This window comes from Chiloscyllium plagiosum, chromosome 7, assembly GCF_004010195.1.
Source record: "Chiloscyllium plagiosum isolate BGI_BamShark_2017 chromosome 7, ASM401019v2, whole genome shotgun sequence".
Classification (NCBI taxonomy): Eukaryota; Metazoa; Chordata; class Chondrichthyes; order Orectolobiformes; family Hemiscylliidae; genus Chiloscyllium; species Chiloscyllium plagiosum.
In genome coordinates this window covers 113399388-113408806 of record NC_057716.1, presented here as the reverse complement: position 1 = coordinate 113408806, position 9419 = coordinate 113399388, and positions in this window count along the sequence as shown.

Here is a 9419-nt window from a genome sequence, read left to right as displayed (position 1 = left end):
ACAATGTTACATTGCCGCTGTCGCCAGACCTTTCCTTCGATCGGCTTCAATTCGAATCAATAAAGCTTCGCAACTTCCTTCTGAAAGTTCATACTGGTAACATGAAACATACTGCATTCATCAATAATCTTCACTATTCCTACATCCATGAACACGTTGCACGGTTTCCATAAATACTGAAGATGTAGGAGTGTGCTGCAAGAATAAATTCAATTCCAGTTTAAATTGTAAAGTAGGAAGAATGCACAGTAAGACTCAGAATGTCAGAAATTCATGTACGTCTCCGTGTCCCGAACTGCAGCAAAACAGAGGGGTACTCCGTCCCTAAATCCCCACGCTTGCTCGCTCGATGTGTTCAGTTGGAAACCTGGGGTGAAGGAGCATGCAGTCTGACAGAGCGCCTGGAAGAATTCTCGATTGTCTGATCTAAAGCTGCGATAGGTGCTCTTCATTCTGGCCGTGAGAGCGGTGGGGTAAATGGGAGGACCTTGATATTCTTGGTGTAGATTCACGTTTCAACATGTTACTTTTGAAAACCCTCTGTCAGAAACAGTAGTATGGACGCTATTCCATACACCGGTCTTACCCCGCCATTTGACATCGTAATGACTAACCAAATACATCAATAGCTTTCCCCGGTCCATCTACAACAGCCTGTCGCCCAAAGGGAAAAAGACATTTAAGCAATCTATAATGCCTGTGCAATTATTGGAGGGGAATGCGTTTAGAGACAGTGGGTTTCTGCACGAAGTTTATAGGTTTCGTGGGATAGCAGTTGATTCTGGTCTGATCATGCTTCAAATGATATGATTCCGTCAAAACTCACCAACAAGGGGGTCAGGAATTTTCTTTGGTAAACAGCAATTTCGAGAATTCCAGACGACGGGAATTAACGATGAATCAGCAGAATAATAATTGATTCCGCTGAAATCTGAACTCTGATTCTGGTGGAACTCAAAACAACAAACTTTGTATAGCAATTTTAACAATGCTGTAGAAATCTAACGCGCTTTTTATTGCACCACCGAGCTGCGCTAGCCACAATTTTGTTGTACCCAGTGTTGTGGTTGTCGTGGAGAAAATGTAATAAATCTCCAGGAGATGCGGGGAGTTCTTCAAGGAGTAGATCTTTTATTTGCAGTCAAAAACCCGTGACACTCAGAAAACAAATTCTTGAACGACCCCGAAACTCAGGATCCATGGCTCTTTATACCCTTTCTTTAATTATATTTTTGTTAGCTTACCAGGATGCCAACTGCGTTGGTCAGAATTATTTCACTCCAGGTATACAATAAACCACAATCTCTGCACTTCTGCCAATGGGGTTTTTCTATTGTCACGATTATGTATTTTACTGCCACCTCTGCTGAAATGATCAGACTAACCTGTCATGATTAGAGTTTTAGCTACCCCATCTACCACAATGTTTTCCTGTCCCAAGCTGATTAGATATTTAATGTCTTTTTTTCTGCTACAAGTGTTTCAAGCAGGCTGACTCTACTGACTATCAATTAAATACTTAAAGTCAAGTCCTAAATATTTATTTTCACGACTTATCCCAACCTGCAATTATGATATTTAGCTGGCAAGGCTGGCGGTACTAATTGCTATTATCTCAGCCTGTCACAGTAACCGTTAAGCCCCAGTCTGACTCTGCTAATTGGTGGAGGAGCATTCCACTCTGCTTATCCCATCCAACCACAGTGACCCCATCCTGCCACAGTGACCTTTTGACTCGCGTAGCATTCCACAGATCCCTTGTAACAGATCAACAGTAGTATCTATGCTTTAACCTACCCATGCTTCAATGCTCGGTATTTGCCATACGGTGTTCGGACCTTTGATCAGATATCTGTTTGTCTTCGCCCCACTTTCCAGTACCTGGTGCTTATCCATGTCTGCTCTAGCTTCTCAAGTATTCGGCTAAATACTCCTGAAGTGTTTTGATGACTCATAGCTTTACCACACGTTCAAACAGTGAGTTCCAATTATACAACACTCTCAGAATGAAAATGTTCTTCCTATATCTCCTCTGATTATTCTCCCCCTTGCATTTAACATAGATATATGGTTGTAAACACTTCCCATAAGAAATTTATTCCTATAACACGTATCTGCCCCCTTACTGTACACCTTCATCTCTTCCTCACTCACTCTTCTCCGCTCTCAGATAAAGAGCCTGAGCTAAGTTAATTTATCTTCGCCATGACAAGAATATCGTTTTGGAAAAGTACAGCCGGTCAGGCTGCATCCGAGGAGCAGGAGAACCGACGCTTCTGGCATAAGCCTTTCATCAGGATTGAGACGTGTAGGTGGGGTTGGAGAGATTAATGCGCGGCATTTGGGGTTGGGTGGTAGCTAGCTGGGAAAGCGATAATTGGATAGAGGCGGGGGAGAAAGTGATAAGTCAGAGGGAGAAAAGATTAATAGGTCCGGAGGGTGGTACCGAGTTGGATGGTTCGGACTGTGATAATGTGGGGGGAGGGCAATTGAGGAAGATGTTGAAAACCACATTTATCCCGCATGGTTGCAGGGTCCCAAGGCAGAATATGAGCCGTTCCTGTTCCAGGCAGCGGGTGGTAACGGTTTGGCGGTGGCTTGTTGTCGATTGTCCTGTTCTGCAAACCACATTTCAGGGAGATGTGAAATACCAAAGGCTAAAAAACGGACAAAAACTTATAGAATCAGAGTTAATGGAATTAGACACAATGCAGATAGAAATCATTTGGCCAATTGAGTCTGCTCTGTGCCGCTGAAGAGATGCACACTCCCCCACCCGATCTTTCTAAACCCGCATTATTGATCCACTACAAAAATAGAAATGAGTTCAAAAGCTCAGCGGGTCAGGCAGGATCGGTGGAGAGAAATCAGAGTTAACATTGCGAATCAAAAACTGTTCCAAGGAATGATCTATCGACCCCAAATGGTCATTCTGTTTTCCCTGAGCTGCAATTCCAACTTTTGTCTTTGATTTTGTCTTTGAATATGCAGTTCATTCAGGTTTTGGTTGCCATCTACCTGAAGTGCACACCTTTGGACAGTGAGAAGGAATCGGAGCAGCCAGAGGAAACCCACACGGAAAAGAGAGAAAAGGAGCGTGCAAATTCCACACAGTCAGTCACACAAGTCTGGAATCGAATGCGGGTTTCTGGCCTCTTAGCCCTCCCAAGTTGCAAGCGCCCGTCACGGATGCGAATTGAACCCAATCTCACGCAGCGACAGGCAGTCGTATTACCATGGAGTTCTATACAAAAAGAAGCCTATGTATCAGTACTGGAAATCAATAATCGATTAACTATCCGAATTCTTTTTTTAAATCACTTGACCGACAGCCTTGTACGTCTTGTCATCAAAAGTTCACATCTGAATACTTCTGAAAGTTATGAGGATTTCTCCCTCTCCAACCTTTGCATGCACCGAGTTCCAGATTTCAACCACCCGCCGTTTCAAAACGTTTGTCTGCGCATTCACTCAAATATTTCCTCCTCTGTTCTTAAATCTATTACCCCGTGAGTGATCTCTCCATTATAGGGAAACGTTAGTTTAGTCTACGCCACCGAATCCCTGATTATTTTGTATATCTCAATCATGTCTCCTCTCGATCTCTTCTGCTCTAAGTCTATCCAGTCTATCAAATCTCTCTTCATATTAAGGAGTTCTTCTACCCAAACAATGACCTGGCAAATCACCCCTGCATCATTTCCAGTGCTAATGTGATTGCAGAACTGCACACAATAGTACAGATAGAGCCGAATGAGCAAGTGAAATAAATGATGTGGAAGCTCGCAAAAAGAGGTCTTTTTGAAAAAAAAGTTTCTTTTCCTCAGTGCTGCCCTGTGTTCTTTTCCTGAGCCTGAAGTTCCAATAATATCTGATCCATGTCATTAAAAGCTGCTACTTGATCATTGATCTCAAAACCACAGTATCGAAATGGATTGATTGGTCTGAAGGTCGCAATGGTATGATTGTGGCACGTTCACCCAGCAACAGTGAGCACAGCAGCACAGACTGAACAGGGTTCAAAGTGAAAATGATTGTAAGGGAAATGGGAGGCGGAACTTAAAGGAGGTCAGTGATTGTGGGAGGGAGAGAAGTCTCCAAGAATGGGTGAGTCTGAATTATGATATTTACATCACAGAGATGTGTGAGAGAGGGGTTTGATGAAAAAAATCATAATATCAGAGAACGTTTTCATGTAAAATTTTTAAATTCATTTCTGTGTTTCTTTGACATGTACCAAAAGGAGTTAAAAAGGGGAGAACGTTACATGCCGTAGCACGGATTCAAACGAGGTTACTGCGGCCACAACGCACAACACTGAACATTATACGATCCCTGGGCCATGCAGAGATGCGTGTTTGAAAAGAGCAGTAACTACAGTGACATAGGGCATGTTAGGAAGAATGCAGAGATACAACAGGGCTATTTGGCGAGCAATAATAGACATGTGGGAACTCAGAATTGGCTGTATATTCAAATTGGATGCTTCAAGAGGCTGAGGAAGCTCCATCGAGTACTGCATGTTGAAGACTGAGAATGATAGATTTTTACAAAACATCAAATTCTCAAGGGATTCTGCAGGATATTGTTGAAATGTATGTTTCAACAGCAATGTGGTTTCACATTTGTTGCCTCACGAGCTTCCCCACACAAGGAAGTACCCATTTCTGCAGTGGATCACATAATCCCAGTTCCTCCACCCAGAATCAGTGGTGCAGTTGCAAAGATCAAACTGGAAATTGGGATGGAAATGAGCACGTGAAGCTACTCTGTCGCACCAGTGATGCGATCGGTGAGCACATTGTCCTTCTATGATGGTACCGAGGCACATGAAATTCCGAGGCTGGGCGTTCTCCTCGTCAAAGGCTGGGAGGAAGGGCATATTTGTCTCCGTTTATTAGATTATTAAGATACAACAGCAGCATTAACCCGCACTGCAGATCGGCTCAGCGGAAGCGTGCTGCAGCCTTAAGCGAGAGGTCGATGTATTGCAAGCATTCAGTGCATTTTTCCTTACCAATGCACTGTTTTGTTATTTTAACAGTAAGAACTGTTTTTTTTAATCACCTCATCCTCTTACTCCCAGCAAACACTCCAGTACAGCGTACATCAGTTTCATTCCGACACAGCCACATGTCATATTCTCACTCCCTCTGAGGTGATTGGACTTGGCAATGTCATTCTCTAAGATTGGGCAACGTAGCATTGAGATGGTAGTGTAGTGAACAAAGAAGAACACAGAACATTTATAGCCCAGAAACAGGCCCTTTGGACCTCCAAGCCTGGGCTGAACCAAATCAACTGCCTAAACCTATCACCCAATTCCTCAGCATCTGTTTCCATCTGCTCCCCACTTACTCACGCATCTATCACGGCACACCTTGAATGAAACAACCGTGACTGCCTCTACTACCTCTGCTAGCAACGGGTTCCAGACATCTACCACCCTCTTCGCAAAATACTTTCTACATCTATCCTCCTTAACCGTTTCACCTCTCAACTTGAATCGGTGACCTCTTATTATTGAATCCCTCACCTGGGGAAACAGCATATCTCTATACACCCGGTCTGTACACTTCAAAATTTTGTAGACCTCAATCAGGACCCCTCAATCTCTTTTTTTCTACTGATAACAATCATAAACTTCTTAACCTCTCTTCACAGCAAGCATTTTCCATACCAGAAACATCCACGTAAACCTTCTCTGCACTCTGTCCTCAACGTCCACTTCCTTTTGGTAACTTGATGACCAGAACTGTGCACAATATTCTAAACATGGCCGAACCAAAATCTTGTACAATTTTAGCATGACCTGCCAGCTCTTACACTCAAAGCCCGGTCCTATGACGACAAGCATGCCATATGCTTTCTTGACCGCTGTATCCAACTGTGCCGCCAACGTCATGGTACAAAGGACCTGAACTCCCAGATTTCTCTGCTCGTCAAATTTCCATTTACAGTGGTGTTGGTTCTAGAATTAGGCTTCCCAAAATGCATGATTTCACATTTGCCTTGATGGAACTCCGTCTACCACTTCTCCGATCAATTCTCCTGTCTATCTATAATTTTCATTCTTCGACTGACCCTATGTTTTCTGCTACTCACCAATCTTCGTGTCAAATGCAAATTTAGTGGCGATATGCTGGGCTAGCAACCCTTGGAGACTGGAACATGGCAGATGCTGGCATTTAAATCGATGAACAAAATCTGGAATATTAACCCCGATCAGAGGAACAGAGGCAAAATTTTTAATTTGCTGAAAACCCATTCATTCTTGTCCCTTTGAAAGGGGAATTTTCTGTCCTTAACGAGACCTGCCAACATATGACTCCAGACTCACAACAGTGCGGTTCACCCATAGTATCCCTCTGACTCCGTTCAAGGTGAATTAAGAATGAACAACAAATAATGTTCAGACCGTGATGGCCACACTCCATAGGAGAATAAAGAAGGATAAAAAAATACATGGATGACGGGGAAAATTGGAAGTCATCTCTGCGTGGACTCAAATTCAACTGATTATCCAAGCTAAATAGACACATGGATACACACACAGCCAAGAAGTCAGGTCCATAGGGGGACTTCAGGAAAGCATTCAATTACCCGCTGAAGTGTAAACCTACGTGCCCAGGCACAATGTGGACAGGTCATTCACCACTCCCATATGTGAGAAGGGATCACTCAGGAGGCCAACTGGCAGAGTCGCCAGCATGTTTACAAATGACATCAGGGGTCCGATTGTGCTGTTATTGCAGGTGTTCATCACATCCAGCAATGAACCATGTTTAAACGCCTATTCCCAGTGGAGTTCCACTGTTTCCTGATGTAGATCAACGATTCAGACTTAATTGCAGGAGGCATGATTTAGAAGTTTGCAGAGGATGCAACAATTGGTCGTGTATTTGACTATGATGAATAACGTCAGGGCCTGCAGAGATGTATCAATCAGGTGGAAAATAAAAACGGCGAATGGAATTGAATCCAGACCAATAAGTGGTAACAAATTTGGGGAGTTGAAACAATAACAGTGAGGATTCTGAGTGGTGAACAGAACAAACAGGAACAAAGAGATCTTGGAGTGAATATTCACAGATCACTTAAGTGTTTTGGACAGGGAGCTCAGTTGGTCGAGAGTATTTTTGGATATTTTCTCTTGTTGACCTCAGACTGTGGATGATATTCGATCTTTAGCAACCGCCAGTTTAGGAAACAACTAAAAGAATGAGCACAAGTCTGGTCAATGCAATCATCAACATTTTACAAAATTGCAAGATAAAAGATGGAGGGCTGAAGTATACCACTTTGACCATCAAGACCGCTTCATCACTCCGTGAATTTAGCACTGATACATCTCCAAGTCATTTCGGTATGTGCCTTGCAGGGTAACTTGCAAATGGTAGCTCTTCAGTGCATCTTCAACCATGTCCTTATAGTCGGTACAGTTTTTGAGCTTTGAATGTTCTGTCAACACAGCCTGGATGACTTACTCCACCGCATCTTGTAGGTGGTGCACTCTACTGCAATTGTGCCTTAGCGGTGAGGGTAATAAACATTCAGGTATTGAACGTGGTACAGTTAAGTGACTGCATTGTCGTGGAGGATGTCCAGTTCCTTCAGTGATATTGAAGCTGCACACATCCAGGCAAATGGAGAGAGTTCTGTTACATATCTAATTTGTGCATTACATATGATGCAGGCTTCACGGAGACATGAGTTGTGTTAATAATCAAACAAAGTCGACTGACGGACATTTTTTTTTGTAGTCAACTTCTTTATATGGGCGGTCAGGTTCCATTTCTCCTAAATATTAGCTCTGAGGGCGATTACACGGAGAACTTCAGTTACAACGAAGCCATTGAATGTACATAGAATATGATTAGATTCTCAATTGTCAAAGTTATCATTACTGTATTTGGTCCATGTGTGGACTTATCCGATTCCAATCGCAATCTGATTTCAAGTTCCAGTTCCCATGCTGTAAGGGACAGCAGAGATTTACGAGGATGTTGTCGACTTTGGATAAAATGGAGCTTCGTGAAATGATTGGTCAGGCTGGGATTATTCTCCTTTTAACAAATTCGTGGGATCTTGACAGGGTAGATACAGGCAGGTGGCTTGCCCTTTGCTCTGAGGAGAGCACCAGAGGACATAATCTCAGAATGTGATATCGCCGATATAATTCAGAAATGAAGAGTAATTTACATGCACAGAGAATTTCGGATTTTGTTTGGCAACCGAAGTAGAGGCTAAGTTGTTGGGTATTTTCAAACTGTGTCAGGTACTTAATCAGAAAGCCGATGAAGTTTGTCGAGGTAAGTGAGCAGAATGGAGTTGAAGATTTTCAGATCAACCATGAGTTCGTTGTATGGTGGGGCAGACTCGATGGGCTGAATGGCATATGTCCACTTTGTTTAACATTTGGTCTAACGCCAATTTTTATTCATAAGTTGAGAATTGTGAGTGGATGGGTTGAAGTGATAGAAAAGGTTTATCAAACAGATCAGGAACGAAGCTCGTAAGCTCATGAAGAAGAAACGTGCTGTGACCTGGGGGCAGCAAATGACACTCTGCACGGCACAGGTGGCTGTTTACAGAAGCTGTGATTGCTGAAGAAAATTGGTGCTGTGATTGCTGAAGAAAATTGGTCGACATTGTCCAGTTCGCAAGTCAGTCATCACGCTGCATGAGAAAGAATGAAAGGTTCGTTTCATTGGAGCAGTTTTCTGCGGATCCAATTCCGAGTGACTGTTTGAAATACTAATCAGCTCATTGTGTGGACTGTTAGGTTAAAATAATCATGAACAATCCCACAGGATAAACTTGTGCTCTCGATCTCTTGTTAGTTATTTCTCTTTCTGTCGATGTAAATTCATAGAAAGACAAGATGGAATGAGGGGCATAAAGAAAGGATGTGTTCCTTCTCATTGCATCAATTTAATTTACAACTGAATAGAACATCTGCTCTCATTCTTTATTTCATCTTTAATGTGGTGTTTATTATTCGAGAATTTCCCGTGCAGTGAACGGCAAGAACAAAATTCTCGATCCAGTGTATATCAGAGGTGTGAGGTGCAAAATAAAAATGCATTAGTGGTTTGTGGAATTAGCAACCAAAATGTTACTCGAACCCGTGATTGCGGAACACCGTAGTATAATAGCCCACCACCGTAATCGCTCAGTCTCTTCAGCACGTTTTGAAAAGGGGTGACATGTGACTTCATCAAGGTTACATGTGGTGAAAGTCGTGGATGAGAAATTTCTAGAGCTAAATTTAAACCACACCATTCTGTTTCTGCTTTCACCCGAATTACAATAATAGCAAAATCCAAGAAATAGCCATGCTCGTCGGAATGAACATCTGTCATTGATTCATTCTGAATCAGAACTGTGACAGAATGAAGCATAGAACAAGAATTTCC